This window comes from Pyxicephalus adspersus, chromosome 11 (genome assembly GCF_032062135.1).
Source record: "Pyxicephalus adspersus chromosome 11, UCB_Pads_2.0, whole genome shotgun sequence".
Classification (NCBI taxonomy): domain Eukaryota; kingdom Metazoa; phylum Chordata; class Amphibia; order Anura; family Pyxicephalidae; genus Pyxicephalus; species Pyxicephalus adspersus.
Window position 1 is genome coordinate 18,723,369 of NC_092868.1, and position 12,646 is coordinate 18,736,014.

General features: G+C 36.6%; 1 protein-coding gene across 7 annotated transcripts in view; it reads right to left on the reverse strand.

Annotated features, from left to right (window-relative positions):
- The window catches only part of LOC140340461 (suppressor of cytokine signaling 3-like), a 143,166-nt gene that overhangs the window by 56,677 nt on the left and 73,843 nt on the right, over positions 1 to 12,646 (reverse strand). For 5 of the 7 annotated variants that reach the window (XM_072425677.1, XM_072425683.1, XM_072425682.1 and 2 more), the window contains one exon: positions 7,760 to 7,848. The exons of 1 other annotated variant lie outside the window; for it this stretch is intronic. The gene's annotated coding sequence lies outside the window, so the exon portion shown is untranslated. Of the gene's footprint in view, positions 1 to 7,759; positions 7,849 to 10,788; positions 12,418 to 12,646 lie in introns of those variants that run through there. One more of the 7 variants, XM_072425681.1, reaches the window with a different exon arrangement.

Here is a 12,646-nt window from a genome sequence, read left to right on the forward strand (position 1 = left end):
TCGAGGATATAGCATTGAAATTAATGTACTCAATGAGTGTTGTAATGTATTTTAATGTTTTTAATATTTAGTAAATTTTGAGAAAATTAAAAAATTATGTTTATTGGTATATTACTGTCAAACTGATTGCCTTTAAAGTCCAAGTACTTTCTGCAAATTCAGACATAAATTAGTAAACATTTCTTATTAAAAAGATAGTTATATAAGTAAAATTGCAGTTGTAAGTTAACAAAGAACACTAAATAAGATCGGGGTTATTCTGCTGTTAGTTGCTTTTCCATTTGGTAAAAAGAGCTCTTTATCTGGTGTTCACAATCAGCAGTAATGCTTTACTGGAGTCCATCACTTCTGGGAAATGATCTAGGATCGGGAAAGACAGACAGACAGAAGGGAGAGAGAGAGAGAGAGAGAGAGAGAGAGAGAGAGAGGCAGAAAGGAAGGGGGGCACTTCTGTATTCATTAAAGACATGTAAAAGAGAAAGAGAGTCACTAAGAGGTCAGTTTTAAAAACCACAAGCCTAATGATTATGTCAGAGAACTGCAAAACATTTACACGGCAAACAGTGCTACATTACACAGGTTTACTTTTTTTAACAGAAGTAGGGATTATAAAAGACATGGTAAATATGAAATTTAGAAAGGGGCTATCTATACAAGGTTTACAGGTAAAACAGGTTACATAAAAGCAAACATTATGGTATAAAATAAGACAAGCATTCAAGGTTTGAGAAAGGTCTTAATGATATCTTAAGTTTTAAACCATTTTTGGAATAGTGGAGGTAATTGATAAGGAGTTGGAGGTTTTTTGAATTACGGTAAAGGTGATAGAATAAATGTTTTTTTCTCCAACCATATGCATTGCATTTATTACTATATAAATAAATAATTCATCTTTGTAAATTGAATTTAATTATGCATAGGAACATGTATGTGAATCATTAACTTTGTTAGTATGTAGTAGAATATGTGGATCACTAAATGTATTGGTGGTTCTATGTAGTAATACATTAAGGACAACTGGGTAAGCGTTGTATGTGTTGATATGTAATTTGAATAACTGGTTTATTTTGTATGTGTTTCTGCTGCTGCACGGGGCGCCCAGCCCTATTGCCCCTCTGTATGGAAAGATGCTGGGGATTTACCTGTGAAGCAAGGATTCTCGTTCTCATGGTAGCTGGGCGCTCCATGCAGCACCAGTGTTCCCTGGTGAAGCCATGTGGGTCAGAGCCATGTGGCTTTGTTTTAAGGCGGGGACTTCCAGCGGAAGTAGAAGGAGTCAGGTCTGAGGGACGTTGTCATTCTGTTTGGGGGATAAAGGTGGACAGCTGAATGGGTGGGGATTTCTTCTTGGTTTGAGCACATATTTTGTTGGTGATCTTTGGAATACAGGTTTGGATGGTTATAACTACTTGGGACACTGCATATTTAAGATAGGTGTAGGTATTTGGTTTACGGTTTGAATGAGTTTGTTTATAGTTGGAATTATTAATTAGTATTATATATAAAGGGAGATCTAATTGATGCTCTTATATTTATTAATAGTGGATTTGTGGATTTTGGGTTAAAAGGGATGTGATGTACAATGTTTTGTATTGCATACACAATTGGGAGTACATCTATAAGGTAAGATTTTTTTTATATTGGTGTTTTAACGGGATAGCACAGTTTTGGTGTTATGGCTGGAATGGGATAACCTTTTTAAAGAAACAGGTATTTTAATAAATATTTTTTCACTTGATTATTAGGTGTAAAATACATGCAACATGGTAACTATATAAATGTAGGCGATTTAGGTACCACGATTTTAGTGTGATTAGTGTAATCTGCTTTTAAAACATTGATCACAGTAAAATACAATAAACAATAAATCTAAAAGTTTATCTGTTCGTGCATCCAACAGCTTTGTTCAGTACCTTGATTTACTGTTTGTCCACTACCAGCCCTGACTTTGGTCTGACCTTTGTCTAAATTTTTCCTGACCTTTTCCTCATTTCCTAATTTGAACACTTGTCTCTGACCTTGAACATCCCTGACTTCTTACTGGAAGCTTGACCACATCCAAAAGGCATCTCGCCAGCGCAAAAGCTGTTTTCGAACAGCAAGAAAGCAGCAATAGTGATTTGGAATCACTTGTGGAATCAAGCGATAGTGATTCACCAGGAAACTTGACAGTGAAAGTGAATACAGCGATGAATCTGAGCTTGAGGTCATTAATGTGCAAACTTGGTGCTCTGTTGACCTTGGTAAGGATCAGGCAGTGCCCCCAAGATTCCAAATTACATTGAATCCAAGAGAGCACGATTTAGCGTAAAATCCTACATGCTGTGGGAATCGTCAACTGGCTACATTTGGAATTCAGTCCTAAACACTGGAAAAGGAACAAAATTCAATCCAAAATACAGCAACTCTGGAATGGCAACATGTTCTGTTCTCTCACTCATTGAGCTATTGCTAAATCAGGGCTGTTGTGTCACAACCGACAACTTTTATACTTCTCCTGAACTTTATGGGTTTCTTCTGCAACACAAAACAAAGGCGTAATAAACTGTTAGGGCTAACCTGCACAACATGCCATCAATGTTTGCAAAAAGGAAGCTGAAGACAGGAAAAAATGGTTGCCTGGCAGAAAGGCAAAATGATGGCCCTGCGATGGAGTGACAAGAAAGATGTGTGCCAAATGAGTATAGTCCATAATGTCTGTTATGGTACAAACAAAAGATGGGAAAGAAATATTGAAGCCAAAAGCAGTGATAGACTAAAGTAACACAATGGGAGGTGTCGACAGAGCTGATCAAGCAATGACATTCTACCCAGCAATGAGGAAACAGCAAAAGAAGTACTACAAGAGGATCTTTAGGCATCTTGTTGAGCAATGCCTACATTCTCTTCAAACAAAGAGTGACAGGCCTGTGAGTCATTCTGACTTAACTTGGAAAGTGTTCGAATGTATTGTCATAAACCACCAAACACCATCAATGGCCATGAATAGACCTGGACGTTGTGCTGTTGCAATTGTCAACCCGGAACACCTGACTGGTGGTCACAGACTACATCCCACCAACTGAGAAAAAGGCAGCACCTACAAGGATGTGCGTGGTTTGTTGCTTGAGGAGAGATGACAGTGGAAGGAAGATCAGAAAGGAAACCAGGTCCTACTTTCCTGATTGTGATGTCAAACTTTGTGCAGTCCCATGTTTAAAAAATTACTATACCCAGGATGTCCACTAGACCAATATGCAGTGTACTAATTAATCAATAATATTGTACCCTTGGTAAAACAAATTTCAGTGTTTTTGATTTGATTTATTTTATAAAATTAAATTTATTGTTTTTATATTTTTTTCATTATTTGTTATAATAAATATTTAACATTATTTATTATATTATAATTTATGATTTGTGTTTCAAACTTTATCATACCCAGGAGTTATTCCTAAGAATTACAGGTCTACAATATTAAACAACAAATTTCCATGCAAAACAATGTACCGCTTTTGACATTAATACGCTTTTGACAAATACTAACATAATTAGACCACCAGGTAGGTTAAGATGAGTTATTGACTAATATATATATATAATACGAGTAGTTTAAATATAATCTATTTAAGTAATGGGCAATATATTTGGTACAATTTGGATGATTCAGGCTTGGTATGTATATGTGCACACTCTGAGGATTGATTGACTCCCATTGGTCATTCTGTTATACCCATAGACTACCTTTTGAGAGAACATTGCCAGATTGTTAACTCTGATTGTTGATTGATATATTAAATCATATTTTTTACTTACATGTGACAAATTGATGTTATATCTTATCTTATCAGCCTCCTCAACATTTTTTGGAGCTGATATAGGGCTTTTTTTATCAGCTCCAAGAAAATTTAGATCTCAATCTCCTGAGGAAGCATCTTTTGTCTGTGAAACGCGTTGAGGACGATTTGATATTTGTATTAGATTACTTAGGAGTTCTTTTTTTTAATTGATTATTTGTTGTTGTTTGTTATTTTAAAATCATTATGATAAATTATTTTTTTAAATACATTTGTGATGATTTTAGCTGCCCTAAAAGTCCCCATTGGATGCTGTTTGTTCTGTTGTTATTGAAACCTGGGATATGGCAGCTATAATAGCTATAAAACAGAATTTTTTAAAATCCACTGGACCCTGATACCATCTGCTCAAAATTGAAAAACTTGAAAAAAGTGACTTCCAATACTGGAAGATAAGAAATTCCAATATTTAGAAGAAGGGTCTAACATTCCCAGATAGAATGTAGAAAGGCAGCACAGGGTTCAGTTTGCAAACTAAGAATTTAGAGATAGAAGAAATAATTGGAAGTATCTCATGTTTTCATTGCTGTCAGATTGACTTTGGCAAATGCATGTCCCCTGTCGAACATTTTAACACAGAGAGAAGAAGGAAGAAGATGGCAGCACCCACGACAGAATGAGGACACTTGAGTATACACTGATACTCCAAGAAAATTTAGATCTTAATCAATCTCCTGAGGAAGCATCTTTTGTCTGTGAAATGCATTGAGGACAATTTGATATTTGTATTAGATTACTTAGGAGTTCTTTTTTTTAATTGATTAATTGTTGTTGTTTGTTATTTTAAAATCATTATGATAAATTATTTTTTTTAATACATTTGTGATGATTTTAGCTGCCTTAAAAGTCCCCATTGGATGCTGTTTGTTTTGTTGTTATTGAAACCTGGGATATGGCAGCTATAATAACTATATTACCCAGGTATATTCTGTGCTTCTGGAAAAAAACATCCAGCTTTTTCCTAAAGCAATCCATAGAATGTGCTAAAATGTGGTTCCTGAGGGAGTTAATTCTAAATTTTCACAGACCTGTGAAAAATCTCTTTTTTATGTGGAGTTTTAACTTTCCCTCCAGATGCAAGGATGCAAGGCGTGCCCTCTTGTCCTTTGCATTGACCTTAAAGTAAATAATTGTGAAGCATATGTGGCACCATTTTTTTTATTGAATGTTATTGCTATAACAACTTCTATCACTATCTCCTGAATAATCCGTTATTTGAACATAGTATAGGTGACAGATTTTCTTTAGGCTTAGTTTACAAGGACTGTTTCTCCAGCATTTACCTGAGGTTTTAAAAGCCCATGTTTGATATTCCCATGCATTCCAATGGGCTAACCTACACCAGGGTGTTTCCTTGAGGCACGTCTTTGAGCATTATTGATTACCCTCCTTGCAACGTTCAAAAAATTACCAAGCAAGTTTAATGCGCATAAACGCATCCATTCATTTCAACGGGGGCATTTTACTGCATTTATAAATGCTTGAAAAAATAATGTAAGTAAAAACACTGCAAAACGCGGTAAAATGCGGCAAATCACGGCATAGACGTTTTCCAGTGGTTTAAAGGCAAGCTTTAAAAGCCTCAGGTTAAATGCTAGGGAGACATCAGGGGGTCTCCTTAAAGTGTCCCATCTCTGTACTACACTAAAGCTGTGTGAACAGAGATCATATGCTCATCTGCTTTTATCCCCAGAAAATTACAGTTCTGTATCATGATAGATTTTCTGGCATAATTTTACAGAGGGGAATTAGTAAAGGTTTCCCTGAAGCTCTCTATCCTTATACTTGGAATGATCATAAGCAATATTTTTTTTTTTTGCCAGCTTTCGAAATTGTGTTCAAACACATTGTTTTAAAGAGCGCTCAGTACAACAGGGTTAGGGATTTGGAATTAGTAAGAGGTAAATCAATAAGTAAATGATAAAGAAAGAAAGAGATGAACAGATTTTTTTAAGATCCACTGGACCCTGATACCATCTGCTCAAAATTGAAAAACTTGAAAAAAATGACTTGCAATACTGGAAGATAAGAAATTCCAATATTTAGAAGAAGGGTCTAACATTCCCAGATAGAATGTAGAAAGGCAGCACAGGGTTTAATTTGCAAACTAAGAATTTAGAGATAGAAGAAATAATTGGAAGTATCTCATGTTTTCATTGCTGTCAGATTGACTTTGGCAAATGCATGTCCCCTGTCGAACATTTTAACACAGAGAGAAGAAGGAAGAAGATGGCAGCACCCACGACAGAATGAGGACACTTGAGTATACACTGAGTTTAGTTCTGCTTTAACTATGTGGGGAAGAAAAGAAAAAAAAAGTAGTTGCCTATAGGAGAACCATAATAGGTATATATCAAAATCGGCTTCCCGGAGGTTGAATAAAAGGAGAAAGGTGCCCTGTAGCAAGATCCTCACTCTCCCAACAGAGAAAATGGTGGTGGCACTATGTTGGAGGAAACCGCAGATTGTCAAAAATAGGAATCATAGGGCCTCGTCTAGTAGAGAACTTAGTTTTTTACTAGACAAGTCCTAAATCAAGTAAAAGTAGAGTAAGGGGCAATATCTTCCTGGTGCTGTTTCTACATTTAAGCTTTACCCAGAGGGGATAAAACAGGAAAGTAACAGGATGCCACTCCCTATTCTAACTTACAATTTTAAGATGCAAAAAAGGTGTCAGATCAAACTTGTCAGAACTTTAGCTTTGCAATAGAAAGACAAGTCAGGGAGTCTTTTCCCCTATCCTGAGGAATGGTAGAGGTGTGCCAGGCCAGTCAGAAAGGGGCAGAACCCCAAAAAAACTGTCAAAAATAATTTTGGGTATCTTTACTTTAAAAGCGCAACTAAATCCATGCAGCTCACCTATCTGCATTCCTAAGCAGAGTGACTTAATCCTCCTTCTCTACTTCCTCCTTCAGACAATCTTCAGCTATCATGATTGTCCATGCTGGGATATATTCATTCACCCTGGAACTTGCAAGGAAAACCAGGACTGCTGGGTTTCCCTGGCAACCAAAGCTGACGCTGTGCATGCACAGCCTTTTCTGAAATATTGACCTTCCTGATCATGCAAATTTAAAAGTGGATCTTTAGTTTCACTTTAAGTAAGGTTGTGAAACAGATAGGAAATGTTTAAAATAAAAATAAAGAAATCGCGGGAACACATACATTTTCTGATTGTTCAACCTACCAGACCAGGATAGCATACCTCTTTCATAGGTCTGCATGCCTGATCTTGTGAAGAAGAGGCAAATAGTTTATGAGTGAGAAAAGTTTGGGAAAAGTCAGTAGGAAGTCAGTAGGAATATGAATACCTATGTGCTAGAGGGCCTGTAAGCAAATGCAAAAAGAGAGACTGGCTTTCAAGAGTTTAGGCGATAGAGCAAATATGGTTAGGATTTCTGATTTTGTGTATTTGAACATGTTGTAAACACTAAAGCTTTCAAACTCCTGTATAAAAGAAGGAATAGAAATGTGAGGAGAGATGACATATAGCAGAAGGGTATCTGCCAAATGAGCAAATTTGTATGGATGGTGATTAATAGCAGGACTAAAAATGTCAGGGTTCTTCAGTAGGGCAATCATTAAACGTTTCATCACTGAGCTATACAGAAGATAGGAAAAAGGGACATCCCAACATAGTTCCAACATCAATGTGTATTTCATCAGAGAGAGGACCATTAACATGAACTCTTGTCCTACTGACTGTGGGCAAAGCAAGTCAAACATAGTTGCAAGCCTTTAAATGTTCATTGTCTATTATTTTTTTAAATCATATGCAGTTATGCAATTGTTTCAATTGTTTGTGACTTGCTAAATATTTTGCCAAATGCTGCAGAACAGAAAAATATCCTGTTCCGTCATCTTACACACATGTCCATACCCATGAAATGCTAGTTGAATAAGGTAAACATGCTTCTACTTACGTGCTCAGCATTCCAATAGGCAGGATCATATTGGGGGTTTTATCCAAAGAAAAAAGAATTGGTCATTTTTTGTCCTTGATATGTTCCTTCTAGAAAGGAAAAAAAAAGAAGGTCAGTTAATTCAGAGCTAAAAAAATTACCTAAACAAGACAAATGCAAAAAGACATGCAATAGAACACTATGGGCCTGATTTAATAAAGCTCTCCAAAATGGTGGAAGATAGGCTTTCATGGCAGAACCGGGGTAATCCAGCAAAGCAGTAATATATTTCCTAAATATTATTTGCTATTATTTGGCAAATCTTTTAAATCATTGACAAGATCCATGACAGGTTTGCTGCACAAAAGATATGTCTTAATGCTGAAAGAGTCACGTGACTTTGACAGGTCACATTTGACCAAACTATTGTATATAATCAAGGTCCTTCCCATTTGGTGAGTTAAAAAAATAACTTCAAAGCACAGTCATAGGCAACTGCTCAGAGATCCCAACTTTATGCAACCTATCAATGTAACCATATGTAAACATATGTATAAATAAAATACAGTTACATAGTAGGTTAGGTTGAAAAAAGACAAAAAAAAAGTCTATTAAGTTCAACCATTGAGGAAATAAACATACTCCAGATATAAAACCCTATAAGACATAATTGGTCCAGAGGAGGCTAAAAAAACCCTGGTACAATTTGCAGGTACACAGGGGAAAAAAATTCCTTCCTGATTCCATGAGGCAATCGGACGTTCCCTGGATCAACACTCACTGTTATTTTTCTTTAAAGCCCTAATACCCGGTTATATTATGTGCTTCCAGAAAAGCATCTAGCTTTTTCTTAAAGCAATGTATAGTAGGTGCGGAAACTTCTTCCTGAGGGAGCCGATTCCACATTTTCACAGGCCTTACAGTGAAAAATCCCTTCCCTATCTGGAGCTTAAACTTTTTTTCCTCCAGACACAAAGAGTGCCCTCTTGTTCTTTGTAATGATTTCAAAGTGAATAATGGGGAAGAGAGCTCTATATGGACCGTTTATATATTTATACAGGGAGATCATGTCCCCCCTTAAAAGTCTCTTCTCAGGGGTGAGCTTAAACTTCTTTTTCTCCAGACGCAGAGTGCCCTCCTGTCCTAATGATCTTGAGGTGAATAATTGGGAGGAGAGTTCTCTATATGGACCATTTATATATTTATACAAAGTGATCATATCCCTCTTAAATGTCTTTTCTCAGACGGCAGAATAAATTCAGTTCAGCTAATCTCTCCTCAGAGCTGAGCTCCTCCATTTCTTTTATTAGTTTAGTTGCCCTTCTCTCCACTCTCTCCAATTCTACAATGTCTTTTTTGAGAACTGGTGCCCAAAACAGAACTGCATATTTCAGATATGGTTTGACCAATGCTTTGTAGAGGGGCAGGATAATGTCTCGATCTCTGCAGTCTATTCCTTTTTTAATACAAGAAAGTACTTTAGTTGATTATAGACATCCTGTATGGACCTAATTTCATTATATACTGTAGTTTGGTGTCATCTGCAAACACAGAAATTAAACCTATAATCCCAAACTCTATATCATTTATAAAGCTGTTAAACAGTAAAGGTCATAGGGCCCTGATTTATGAAAGCTCTCCAAGGCTGAAGAGAATACACTTTCAGAAGTGAAGCTGGGTGATCCAACAAACCTCTAATGGATCTGGTCCAGGATTCTACACATTTGCTAGCAAGTGATTTTTAAAAATCCATTCCATGTATTCTTGATCACCCAGCTTCACTTCTGAAAGTGTATTTTCTCCTGACTTGGGGAATGTAAATTAGGGCCTAACACTAAACACTCAGTTACGCAACTAATAACTTTAGACCATTCAGATGAATCATTAATCACTATTTTCTGGATGCGGCCTTTAAGCCAGTTCTCTATCTATTTAAAGATTGATTTTTCTAAACCACTGTGTCAAATACTTTAGCAAAGTCCAAGTACACTATATCAACTGCTACTCCACTGCCTACCTGTTTTTTTACCTCCTCCATATATAGAGAGTAAATTTGTTTGACAACTTCTGTCTTTCTTAAGCCATGCTATCACTTATTATTTTACTTTCCAGCATAAATGTGGGTCTTTAACAAACATTCTAGGACCTTTCCAACTATGGAAGTTAAAACTTACAGGTCTGTAGTTACTTTGTAATGACTTTGCTCCCTTTGTGAAGATAAGAACCACATTGGCTTTATGCCAATCCACTGGTAGTATGCCAGTGATTAAAGAGCCTCTAAAAATGATAAACAATCACTTTGAAATGACTAAGCTCAACTCTGTGAGGACCTGTGCTTTGTCAAGCCTAATTTTGTTTCTCAATCATAAATGTTGAGCCATTGTGGCTCATTTAAGGCAGTGACATTGCTATTAGCAAGTTGGACTTAAGCTCTGCCATTTTCCTTTGTGTAAACAGAGCTAAAAATACTCAGATCTGATAATTTTGCTATTAATATATTTTAAAAAAACTGAGGGTTTGCCTCACTTTCTTTTGCAATCTGTCTTTCATTTTGAAGTTTTGCACATGTTATCTTCTTTTTACATCATTTTATTAGGTATATTTTTTATAGTTTTCAAATGATGAAGGTGTTCCTTCATTTATATATTGGAATGCCCTTTTCCACACAGGTTTTAATTGTCAATCATGAAATTTCTTATCTTCACACTGAGCTGTTAGTTTAGGCCTGTGACAGTTTAATCTACAATTGCAAGCTACAAGCCTACTGCCTGCTCACCATGTGGCAGTTTATAGCAGTGTATAAGTGCTCAGGTTTTTAAAAACCTGGCTGTGGGGTACTGTCACCTATTTTGTAGATGGACAGTTGTTCACATGATTTAGGAAGGTTGAATAACTAAGAGTATTGGTTATACAAAGATCATAATTTATGAGTAGAAGTGTTCATATTTTTTAAATAATTTTTATTAAAGGATGTTTCAATAAATAACAAAAACTAAAAACCACATTCAAGGTTACAACAAATATAAAAAAACAGACAAATTCAAACATACCAATAGTTGGCATTTCCAATTTAAACAGCATCCAAGCAACAGGAAGATCATCCTCCAGAATTCTCGGAGTATACCATTCAGTATGTTGAAAACTATTCACAATCTGGAGTTTTATTGAACTAGACCGAATCTCTATAAATGAATCCCATGTGTTAAATAGTTTTTAACCTTGGTTTCCTTATCTAAGGACGATTCTATCCAAGCCATTCTAAAAACATGGTCCAATTTCTCCTTAAAAAGCCTGAGAGTTGGTGGGTGTGAGTCTAACCGTTTATGTAATATCGTTTTCTTGTCCACCAAGGAAAGAATATCTAACAAATTTCGGCCACCTTTAGTAATCCTTGCCCCTTTGTAAATTAAATGTACCTAGGATGGCCCATTCAAGGGTCAATGAAATATAGTTATTCAAAAAAGTAGTAGCATAATGGGCCACCTCTTGCCAGAATTTTTTAATCTTCCAGCAATTTCAAAAGGTATGCTACAAGTCTGCCTGGGGGTGTGCACATTTAGAACAATCAGAAGTAGAGGCATAGCCCATCAGGTATGCACGGTATTTGGAGATATATACCCCATGGTAAATTCTAAGTGTCATTTCCCAATACATTGTGGAAGGAAGAGCAAACCACGCCCTCGAAAATGCTGTCAAAATATCTTTTTTTTTGGGAAAGTAATTAGACCACTAGACCAAGCCTGTTTTTCTGGAAGAATAGTCCGGGGCTAATATAATGGTTTTGCAACTTTTCCGTGATAGCCTTTGTAAGGGGATTAGCTTTTAACATCAAGCTGTTCAATGGTTTCTTCCAACCCTTAGCTTAAAGGGACTTAAGTACCCTCGATGTATATGATTGTAGCTGCATAAAAACAAATAGTGCTGATCTCAAAAAAGGGAAGGCATCTACCGCAGCTTCAAACTAAAGAGGCCGCTTTGTAGGGACATCCACCAAACATTTGACTGTTAGTGTATGAAAAATTGGCCTCTTTTGTAGTAAAGAAAAATGTGATAAGTGAGGAAGATCCCAGTTAGCCCAATACAGCAAAACCTTATGCCAAACCAACCAACAAGAAAACAATAAAGGATCTGATGCTACCCTCTCAGGGAGCAATTCCTTATGCATGTGAAGAACATTCTTTAGGTTAATGTTTGGTATAAATTGTTGGTCCAACTTTATACATGGTCTTGAGATCAGATTTCCTGAATACTAAAGGCGAAGACTGGAGAGTAAAGAGAAGTCTGGGGAAAACTATCATTTTTATCAAACTTATCCTTCTGATGCACCTCAAGATTGTTTATAGATATTTGTAGATATATGTGGATAGATATAGCTTTATTTATATATACATATGTATATACAATGTATATACATGGGGATGTTGGTGATCTGTTTCTCTTTGTCAGACCACCTAGGGTTTCCAAGGAGTTCCAATGACACTAGGGACATTAGACAAACAGATGCCAGAAAACTGATTCAGTTCCTATAATAATGAAGCATGAGGCAGCAGGAGTTGGGTGAAGAGCTGGACAGATGGGTGGGGTTGATGGCCCATCCAGACCTTTTGGTGACACCTAAAATTAGATGACCCCCCCTGGCTTTACCTTCAGCTTCCCATATCAACGTAGCTAGGAAGCCTAGTAAATTCCTGAAGTTACAGTAACCAATACCAGTCTTGGGGGGGGGGGGGGTGCATTAACCAATAGTCATCTTACAGATCACATCCAGTATCCAATCCAAGAGACTCAAGGATACCTAATGGGAATTACCTATATAAATATGGGAACTGAGAGAATTTAGCTCTCTTGCTTGCTTGCTCAGGCTTGCTCTTTGCTTGCTCTCCCTGTCTCCTGAGGGTCACCTTAGGT